Source organism: Protobothrops mucrosquamatus, unplaced genomic scaffold (genome assembly GCF_001527695.2).
Source record: "Protobothrops mucrosquamatus isolate PMUCROS unplaced genomic scaffold, P.Mucros_1.0 scaffold108, whole genome shotgun sequence".
Lineage (NCBI taxonomy): Eukaryota > Metazoa > Chordata > Lepidosauria > Squamata > Viperidae > Protobothrops > Protobothrops mucrosquamatus.
Genome location: NW_015386480.1, coordinates 1,132,488 through 1,142,300, shown reverse-complemented (window position 1 = coordinate 1,142,300; position 9,813 = coordinate 1,132,488). Strand labels below are relative to the sequence as shown.

At 43.4% G+C, this 9,813-nt stretch overlaps 1 pseudogene; it reads right to left on the bottom strand.

Annotated features, from left to right (window-relative positions):
- The window catches only part of LOC107284629, a 61,361-nt pseudogene extending 59,279 nt beyond the window's left edge, over positions 1–2,082 (bottom strand).
- Between the last annotated feature and the right edge of the window lie 7,731 nt (positions 2,083–9,813).

Below are 9,813 nucleotides of genomic sequence, written 5' to 3'. Positions count from 1 at the left end.
GCAGATTGAAATCCCCCATGACTAACAGTCTGGGGGTCTCAATCGCCATCTCGGCTATCACACTGAGTAGCTCGGGTAGGGCTGCTGATACGTAGCGGGGAGCCAGGTATACAATCAGCACGCCCTGCTGCCTCCCATGACCCCACTATATGTAATCTATATGTATTCTAGACCACGGAGTGTGTGTTTCCTCCCACCTATGAACAGGGGCCTGCGGCATTTCCGGCCTGGACTGCTGACACGTGACACCCATGTACCTGGGCCTCAATGGCCTTATCTATGCCAGGCCACCACAAATGGCTGCGCTCAAGCGCTTTCATCCTGACAATCCCAGGGTGACCCTCATGTAAAGAAACTAAGATTCTAGGCCTCAATGAGGCCGGAATCACAACTCTAGAACCCCAGAGGAGGCAGCCATTGAACGTGGACAACTCGTGCCTCTTGACCCAAAAGCGTTGGAAATCCTCCTCTGGGCACCTGTCAGGCCATCCTGACAGCACCCATGTTAGCATGTGTTTAAGCGTGTAATCAGTGGCAGTTTCAGCAGCCACATCCCTAGCATTTAGGGGAGACTCCGGCAAATCCTGAATGGACAGGATATGAACGGCAGGAGCAGGATCTGGCTCCACAGCAGGCAAGGGCAGTCTACTTAGGCCATCAGCATGACCCATTTCCTTTCCAGGTTTGTGAACTAGTGTGTAGTCATAAGCTGACAAAAAAATGGACCATCGCAGCATGTGAGGGGAAAGGATGTGTGGGGTTTGTTTAGACGTGGTAAACAACCCTAGCAAAGGCTTGTGGTCAGTAAAGACCGTAAAATGGCGGCCATAAATAAAATCAAAATAAATAAAAAAATTTAATTCCAGCCACAATAGCCAAAACTTCCTTGTCAATTTGAGCATAGTTGCGCTCAGCAGCAGACAATGTCCTAGAATAATATGCCACAGGGACCTGAGTCCCATCAGCCGTCAGATGGCTAAGCACAGCTCCCACACCATAGGGAGAAGCATCACAAGCAAGGCACACTGGTAACTTCTCATTAAAGTGAGCTAATACCGCATTGGATGTAAGCAAGGCCTTAACCTCATTGAAACTGGCTTCATGGACTTTGGTCCACTGCCAACAGGCATGTTTGTCTAAAAGTCTGTGTAAGGGTTCAGCTATAGCAGCTTTATGAGGCAAAAAAGCATGATAGAAATTCAATAAGCCCAAAAAGGCTTGTAATTCACCCTTAGACTTAGGGCTTGGGGCCTGCTGAATAGCTTTGAGCTTAGCATCAGAAGGGTGGATGCCCTGAGCATCTATCCTGAACCCCAGGAAATCAGTAGAATGGACACCAATCTTACACTTGTCCTTTTTTAACTTAAGGCCTGCTCTTCGGAAACGAAGCAAAACAGCCCTTAACCTCTCAGCCAAAATTTGAGGTGAATCCCCTGCGATGAGAACGTCATCAAAATAAGGACACACACCAGGAATACCCCTCAGGGTGTTTTCCATGACACTCTGAGAAATGCCAGGGGCTACATTCACCCCAAACTGCAACCTCTTCACCTTGAAGGCCCCTCTATGGGTAACAATAGTCTGAGCCTCTGCTGCTGCATCATCAACAGGCAACTGTTGATACGCTTGAGCCAGGTCTAGCTTTGCAAAAATCTTACCCTCTTTAAGGGAAGCCAAAATGTGGCTCACTACAGGCACTAGATATGCATGTTGCTGTAGGGCCTTGTTAAGTGTGCACTTGTAGTCTGCACATATACGAATGTCCCCATTTGCTTTTAAAGGCGTGACAATGGGAGTTTCCCACGGGCTAGAATCTACAGGCTCTAATATGCCTTCCTGGAGCAACTTGTCCAATTCAGCATCAATCTTACTCTTAAGAGCAAATGGTACTCTCCTAGGTTTAACCCTTATGGGCTGTACAGTTGAATCTAGCTTTAGTGAAACTGGAGGTCCCTTGTAAGATCCGAGCTCAGAGCTGAACACATCTGCAAACTCCTTGCAGACTTCTGCTAGGGTCTTCGTTTACAAATTGTGCAACCCTGTTACCTGGATTCCTAAGGCCTCGAACCAATCGAGTCCAATCAGACTTGTGCGTTCACCCCCAACAACCAACACGTCCAAGGGACCTTCACAATCCTTATACTGTACCTTAAGGGTGGCCTCCCCCTTAACGCACACCTTTGAATTTTGAAAGTCAGTAAGAATTACATTAGAAGGCCTGAGCGTAGTTCGCTGGCCGCTGCTGCTGCAGATTTTGTGGAATGTGTTGAGGGAAATTATGGAGAGGGCAGACCCCGTGTCCAGTTCCATAGACAATGGAACCCCTTGCAACCTTACTTTGAGGGACAATTTCTTCTTAAGGGGTTTGTGTGTGCCAATCCTTAATATATTTCTGCGTGTTGCACAGAAACCTACCCTGTTTTGGCTGGGGACCCTGGTACCTTTCAGATTCAATTCTTCCTTCGGTTGTACCGTCTGCCGACTCAGACAGACAACTGCGATGTGGCCTTTCTTGCCGCACACTCTGCAGATGGCGGAACGGAACCGACATTCCGCCCGCTTGTGGCGACCTCCGCACCCGAAGCATCGAAGCTCAGCTGGGCCTTTGTCCGGACGATCCTTCGGCCTCCTCCCGGATGCTTGATAAAGCTTGTCCACTTCATCTTCAGGATCCTCTTCCGAGTCCTCCCGCACATCCTCCTTGTGGACGGTTGCAGTCTCTGGAGCGTTTCGAGTGGGCCGCAGATTCTTTACCGCTCCGCCTGCAGCTTCCTCTGCCGTAACCTCTTGCAGAGCATCTTGGAAAGAGACATCTTCCTTAGCAAACAGCTTCTGCTGTAAGTCTCTGTTCCTCAGTCCACATACAAAACGGTCGCGCAGCCTTTCTTCTAAATCCTTGAACTCGCACGGTTTAGCTGCTCTTCTCAAGGCTGCAATAAAATCTTTTGCTGATTCCCCAGCTCGCTGATCTCTCAGTTCAAACGTGTGCCTCCACGCAATGACAGATTGCTTTGGCTGGAAATGTTCTTTCAAAAGTTTCTTGAGATCAGAGTATGAAACAGCTTCTAGCAAGGCCGGGGCAACCAGATTCTCGGAGATCTCAAAGGCGTCTTGCCCACAAACGCACAACATTGTGGCAGCCTTTAGTCCATCTTCCCTTATCTGATTCACTCGGAAGTAAGTCTCCACCCTTGCAACGTAAGATTCCCATTTTTCCGGGTGAGAGACATCAAATTCAGATAAACGACCGATTTTCGCCATTATCAAGGGACAGGGTTTTCTTCAGCCACACTCACCCTCCAGCGATGCTGTACTGGCAGGATAGACGCTGACTTCAACGCCGTCGTCCCTCTTCTGGACTTCTTTTGGGTGAGTCTTTAAGCTTCCCTAGCTAACCAGACTAAATCCCACCTTCGTCGCCAGTGTTAAGTCCGGAGATAAATGGCGAAGGAGGCAAGTCATGTTACAGAACAGATCTTTATTCTCTCTCAGTCACAACTACCAACCAACAAGAGCAGAGGCACGCAGGCCTCTTTTTATACTCCCAGATCCCCGGGCAACCACAACCAATAGCAGGCACTCTTTTCTCGCCTTGTGCATGCGCGCAAGGCTGGCACCACTCAGTCTGGTCCCGGGCAGCTTTTGCAATGCCCGGGACTCTTGCAGCATCCCGAGCCTGCTTCTGCAGGCTCAGGACACAACAGTGGTGGCAATTAGAAAACTGAACCAAATGAAGAGCTATGTTCAAGCCTTGCGCCATGACACCGCCTCTTAAGTGGGGGAAAATTTCCATCGGAGTTTCCTTTATAAAGTGAGAAATTTTGAAAATGAGTGAAATAAAACATTGCCCCTTGTGAGCCTACGTTGCCTGCAGATTTATCAGAGTGTTTCCCCACATGGAGGGAATACCAGAATTATTGTCGCATGCCCAAAATTGTTGGTCTTTGAAGTATTTTTAAAGCACTGGCATCACGCTGGCGTGCTGTGTGGAGGACCAAGTCCCTGGGCGGGTGTTTTGGCTGGGAAAGTTGAAGAGATGGGTGGAGAAGATTTCCAAGAAATGAAGGGAAAGAATGGGAAATGACATTCATGGTTCGGAGGGGGTTTTTTTTGTTTGTTGTTGTTTCTGGCAAGTCTCCTGCTCCTGGAATTGGTGTAATAAAATCTATCTTTATTAGAGAATGAGCACCACTGGGCAAAGCACACTTAACATTTCATGCTAGATCAAGTTTTTAGATTCCCCTGTTTTGAAGTGTAATGGAGACAAACCAGATCCCTGTTAGATCAATACAGTGCTATGCATTGGCCGGGGTCACACAACATGCAAAAGTAAACCTGAGTAAGAAAAATACAATTCCTATGTTTGCATAACAGGCAGCAGTTCAGACCAATAAATCATAATGTGACTTAAGTTGATGGCTTGATTCATTTAACACATTAAGCCAAGGATTGGGCTTCCCATACACACCATTGGTTCACAACTTTCCATTTTATCCTAATCTGCAGCATTCTGCTTCAGAGAGCCCAATAATACTTTTACTCACAAATGCACCTGGAGCTGAGAGTTTTATTTTAGATCTTGCTAAACTTATAGTCCCAATGATAAAAATACTTTTGTAATGTTCCTAGAGAATTTTGTCAAACTTATTTTCCTACAAAATCATCCTTGTTCAGAGAGCATGGAATGTTTTGCATGCATGAGGTGCAGATCTGAGTCTAGTATCTCAACTGAGTCTAGTATCTCAACTGTAAATGTGTAGCTGCTGTGGTAATATAAAGGAAATAGTAAGCTAAAATGGGCCAATGCATTAAAGACCACCATGGATTTGTTATCTTATTTCCCTTCCATTATGGGTAGCTGTAGGCTGAGATTTCCTTAGTCCAGGGGTCTCCAATCCATGGGCCACGGCCCACTACTGGGCCGTGGCCCATTTGCAACTAGGTTGTGGCCTGGCATGCACTTGCGCACAGCTGAACTCCAAATTGTTTGTGAACCATCGTTATTGATTTAATATGTTGTATCATGTTCAGGAAAGCTGTGGATTATAGGTAGTCCTTGACTTATGATCACAATTGAGCCCAAAATTTCTATTACTAAGTGAGATAATTGTTAAATGAAATTTTATCCCATTTTATAACCTTTCTTGCCCCAGTTGTTAGGTGAACTGCTGCAGTTGTTAAGTTAGTAACATGGCCGTTAAGTAAATTTGGTTTCCCCATTGACTTTGCTTGTCAGGAGGTGGCAAAAGGGGATCACGCGACCCCGGGACACTACAATGTCCTAAATACATGCTGGTTGTCAAGCACCCAATTTTTTGGGGAGGGGGGAATATAATATTTAGTTTACTCAAAGAAAGTTAAAATACAAAGCACCAAAATATTTTTATAAAAACAGAAGAATAAAAAAACACAACTAACATTAAAAAGAAAAAGTGTCTTTAAAAAAGACAAAAAGGTTAACACATATACACATGATATCCTCCTTAGTTGAATGCTGATTAAATAATACAACCGTGTTAATTTCCCATCCCTTGTGAAACAGGAAAAAGAATTTTAAACTGCTAAACTACTAAATCTGTTTATAAATTATTAGCCTGCATCTTTATACTATATTAATAACAAAATAGTTAACAGGAAAAATAGTAATAATAAACATATAAAATATAAAGGTAATACAAATCATTAATAATAATACTAGAAAAACAAAAGAAATTCCAAAACCGTTTGTAAAACTATTATTGTAATCAACTCATAGAAAATTTAGCATGGCTTCTATCCCAAATCATCCCAAATATTAACCCTAATTGGTCCCATATTAAATATCCATGTTTATTTCTTAATACCATCTCTTATGAATTGCTGATTGATTGAATACAATGTCCAATCTCCAAAACCAATCTATCTTCCCCCCAAAAAACCAGATAAGATAGTTCCCAGTTAAATGTAATGAATCCATTTCCCACTCTCCTTCAAACCCCTTAAAAAAGACCATTTGTCACTTACCCATCCAGAGAGTTCTCTGCTATTATAAAAGCACAGGGTTCCCAGAAGAGATATGAAGTTGACGCTGTTATTTTAAAGTCCATGTTTCTCTGAATATTTTCCACAGTCTCTGTTATTTCTGAGTCCATATTTACTGCTTTGAAAACAAGTTCCTTTTGTGGGTTTAAAGTACAGTATTTAGAGTCAGTTTCTTCAGAATGTTTTCCACAGTCCTTATGACTTCATCAAACCTTTTAGAAAGAAAATCAGCTAAAGACTGCATGTTGCTAGACCAGCAGTCTCCAACCTTTCTGGCTCAGCAAACTGTCAGAAGTGGTGGCAACAGTGGCAGCAGCAGCAGGGGGGAGAGGGGATGGTTTTGCATGTGTGCCTGCGCTGCTTTCACAAATGCAGCTTTGTGCCCACACACTACTTCCACGGCCTAGTTCTGAATGGGCTGTGGCCCAAGTTAGGAACCTCTATGCCAGACAATCTCTTTCACCTCCTCCCCCAAGTCTCAGCCTCCTCCTTCGCCCTGTAATGGGATATGTTGTTGCTCATTGAAGTAGATAAGTAAAGCAGAAAATAAGCAGAAAGAACACAGAGGATATTTTCTATTTTGATCCAAAGACTTTTTGCTGGTTAATAAAATGCAGATTCCCTGCAATGAATAATCAATAGTACATAATTCAAATATAAACACTTTCACCATTCAAAGACAGGTGCTGTCATGCCTCCATCAGAGCCTGAATCTGCGGAGGAAAATGAGCTGGAACGGGACCCTATGGAGGCTGAGGGAGAGGTGTCTGTGGCTTCAGAGGAATGTGGGGAAGAGCAGGCAGAGGCAGGCCAGGGCCCTTCAGGAGTGGGACAGGCTGAACAGGAGAGACAGGCAATGAGCAAGGCCCACCCCCACCTGATCCTAGAGCACGGAGAGTGGAGAGAAGGAGGGAACAATGCAGGCAGGCTCAACTACTCGGGAGGAGAGTGTCCTGCCACTCTCCACAAGGCACACCTGGAGAAGGAGATTTAAGGAGACACTGTGGGGAGAGGCATTTGTCAGGAACAAACGCTGATTCCTTGGAGTTTTGTGTGTGTTGTTGCTGATCTCTTGTTCTGTGACTTCTGCTTGGAAACCCGGAAACTCTGACCCTTGGACTGGCTGACAACGTTACTTGGATGGTTATAGATCTCGGACTGTATTTTGACTTCCCTTCTGGAACTGTTCAGGCAACCGTGTATTCACTTGTTAGGTTTATGATGTATGTGTCATTCTCTCTTATCTCCATGACCTTGAGTAAATTCCTCTCCTAAATCAGACTGTATGTGAAACTACTTGCAGTGAGAGGTGTGTGTGTCTTCCGTTGTTTGGAGGCTTGCCAGAAACGTGGGAGCATTTGCAGAAAATTTGGAGCAATTAAAGGGCGGTTTGAATTGCCAGCTGACTGCATTGCCTCAGAACTGTGCCCTGGGTCATCACAGGTGCTGTGTTTCCATACCAGCCAAATAAGTCAAAGAGAGATATCAGAGAAAACAGATAAAATCCAGCTGTGGGTTGAATGAAATCAATATTCAGACAGTTAATTAACATTTAAAAGATAAAAAAACAAAAGTTCAAAAAGTGAAGTTAAAAGTCCGTCATGCTTACGAAAACATTTTTCTGGTAGGAAGAGATGTAGAAAGATCATTGATTTTTGTGGCTGTCCCCACAAGGAATTGAAATCTTCAAGATTCTCCCTCCCAGGTGGGTCCACAGCCATCCAAAAGTCATCTTGGATCATTCCTAAGTGCCCCCATTCAAATCCATTGTGAGTAAGAGATAATAATAATAATAGTAATAATAATAATGTTGTTGTTGTTGTTGTATTATTATTATTATTATTATTATTATTATTATTGTTATTATTATTATGGTCATAGACCAGTCACATTTTACAATATATAAAAAAATAGTACTGACATTAATAGTAAATAATAACATGTCTGTTAAGAAAATACATGTTCTCAGAATGTTAGGGTCACTCCCTAGTTTACGTGAGTGAAAAGCCGCTAAGTATGTGAGTAAATATAATGTTCCAAAAATTATTAGAGATATCTCCAAAAAATTGGCACAAGTTGACGGCTATAGATCTGTAACCAATTTTTTTCTTGTGGACATTGCCGCAACACAGTATTTTGCCACTGCATGCGTGATAGAAGGGTTTGAGTCCTGGAGGAGAAAGCCTACATAAAAATTGTCTGCCCTCCCTGGCAATCTCTCTAATAAGGGGAGAATATATGCTGACCTATAAACTTGATATATCTCACAGTACAATAGAACATGTGTGATATCTTCAACTTCTCCTTTACCACATACCCGTTCTGCTATTGGTGTTCTCTTATACCTGCCCTGGAGGAGTGCTGAGGGAAGAATATTAAATCTGGTTCTGAAGAAAGCTATTCTTTGTTTTGGGAAGGTCAGATCATTCAGATATCTTGCCGATTCCCACACACCCTTTTTGATTCTACCCCTACTGTGGCGAGGCAACCTATTTAGTTCTTCTTGGAACTCCACATCCTTCATTCTATTGAATACTACTTGCTTTGCTTAGTCAAAGCCTAGGGACATTAAGAATACCAATGAGAGCCCATAAGAGCCCAGTTTATGATCTATCGCCTGCTTCCAGGGGGAGGGGAAGTTGTCAGTCAGCACTAACGGGGACAGTCCCTCTGGAAAGAAATGCATTTGAAGCCAGTGAATGATCATCATCTTCCAGGCTCTTCCAGGATTTGAGGCATGCCTGTCTCAATTCTTAATTGGGCATTTGGGGTTCCTTTGGGTGCAGCTAAGATGGCTCGCAGGAATTTGGTTTGTATGGTTTCTAGCAAGTTTTTCTTTGTAAGGATTCCTGTTTGTGCCCCATATAGAATTTGTGCCAATGTTTGGCCTCGAAAAGTTTTAAGATAGCAGGTACTAATTGACCTCCGCCTGTGTAAAAGTAATGTTTAATTGCATTTAAGGACCTATTGGCTGCTTGCAATGTATGATCCAGGTGTGCCTTCCATGTTCCTTGTGAGTGGAAAACCACCCCAAGGTATCTAAATGTTCTAACCTGTTCCAAACTACGTCCTTCTATTTTCTAGCAGTATTGGCTGAGTCTTTTAGCAAAAACTAAAATTTTTGATTTATCAAAGTTAAGGACCAACTTGTTCTGTCTGCAATAGCCAAGTGTTGCCCTAATTGCTCTCTTCAGTCCTATAGGAGTTTGTGAAATAATAACCGCATCGTCGGTATATAGAAGAATCGGGATTTTGCGATGTGCTAGGCTAGGAAGATGCAGATCAGGATTCTGTAAGAGATCAATCAGGGGGTTGATATAGAAGTTAAAAAGGGAGGGAGACAGAATGCAACCCTGCCTTACCCCTTTTTGTACCCTTACTGAGCCGGTTAAAGCCCTTTGAGGATTACACCTCACTTTCAAGGTGGAATTGGCGTACAATTTTTGTATGAGGAAAAGGAGGCGTTTATCGATTGTAGTGCATTTTAATTTCTCCCAGAGGGTGTTCCTGGATATTGAGCCGAAGGCCTGCTTAAAATCAACAAAGGCCACGAAAAGAGAGGATTTTTTTTTAGATGTGTATTTTTGTACTAGATGGTGAAGTACCAAGATATGATCCACCGTTGATCTTCCTTCTTTAAAACCGGCTTGTTCATCTTTGATTATCCCCCCCGAAATTAGCCAATCCTGAAGTTTATAGTTTAGGTGTTTGGCATACAGTTTATTAATAATACTCAGAAGACTAATGGGTCTATAATTGCCTGGGTCATTTCTACTACCTTTTTTATAGATT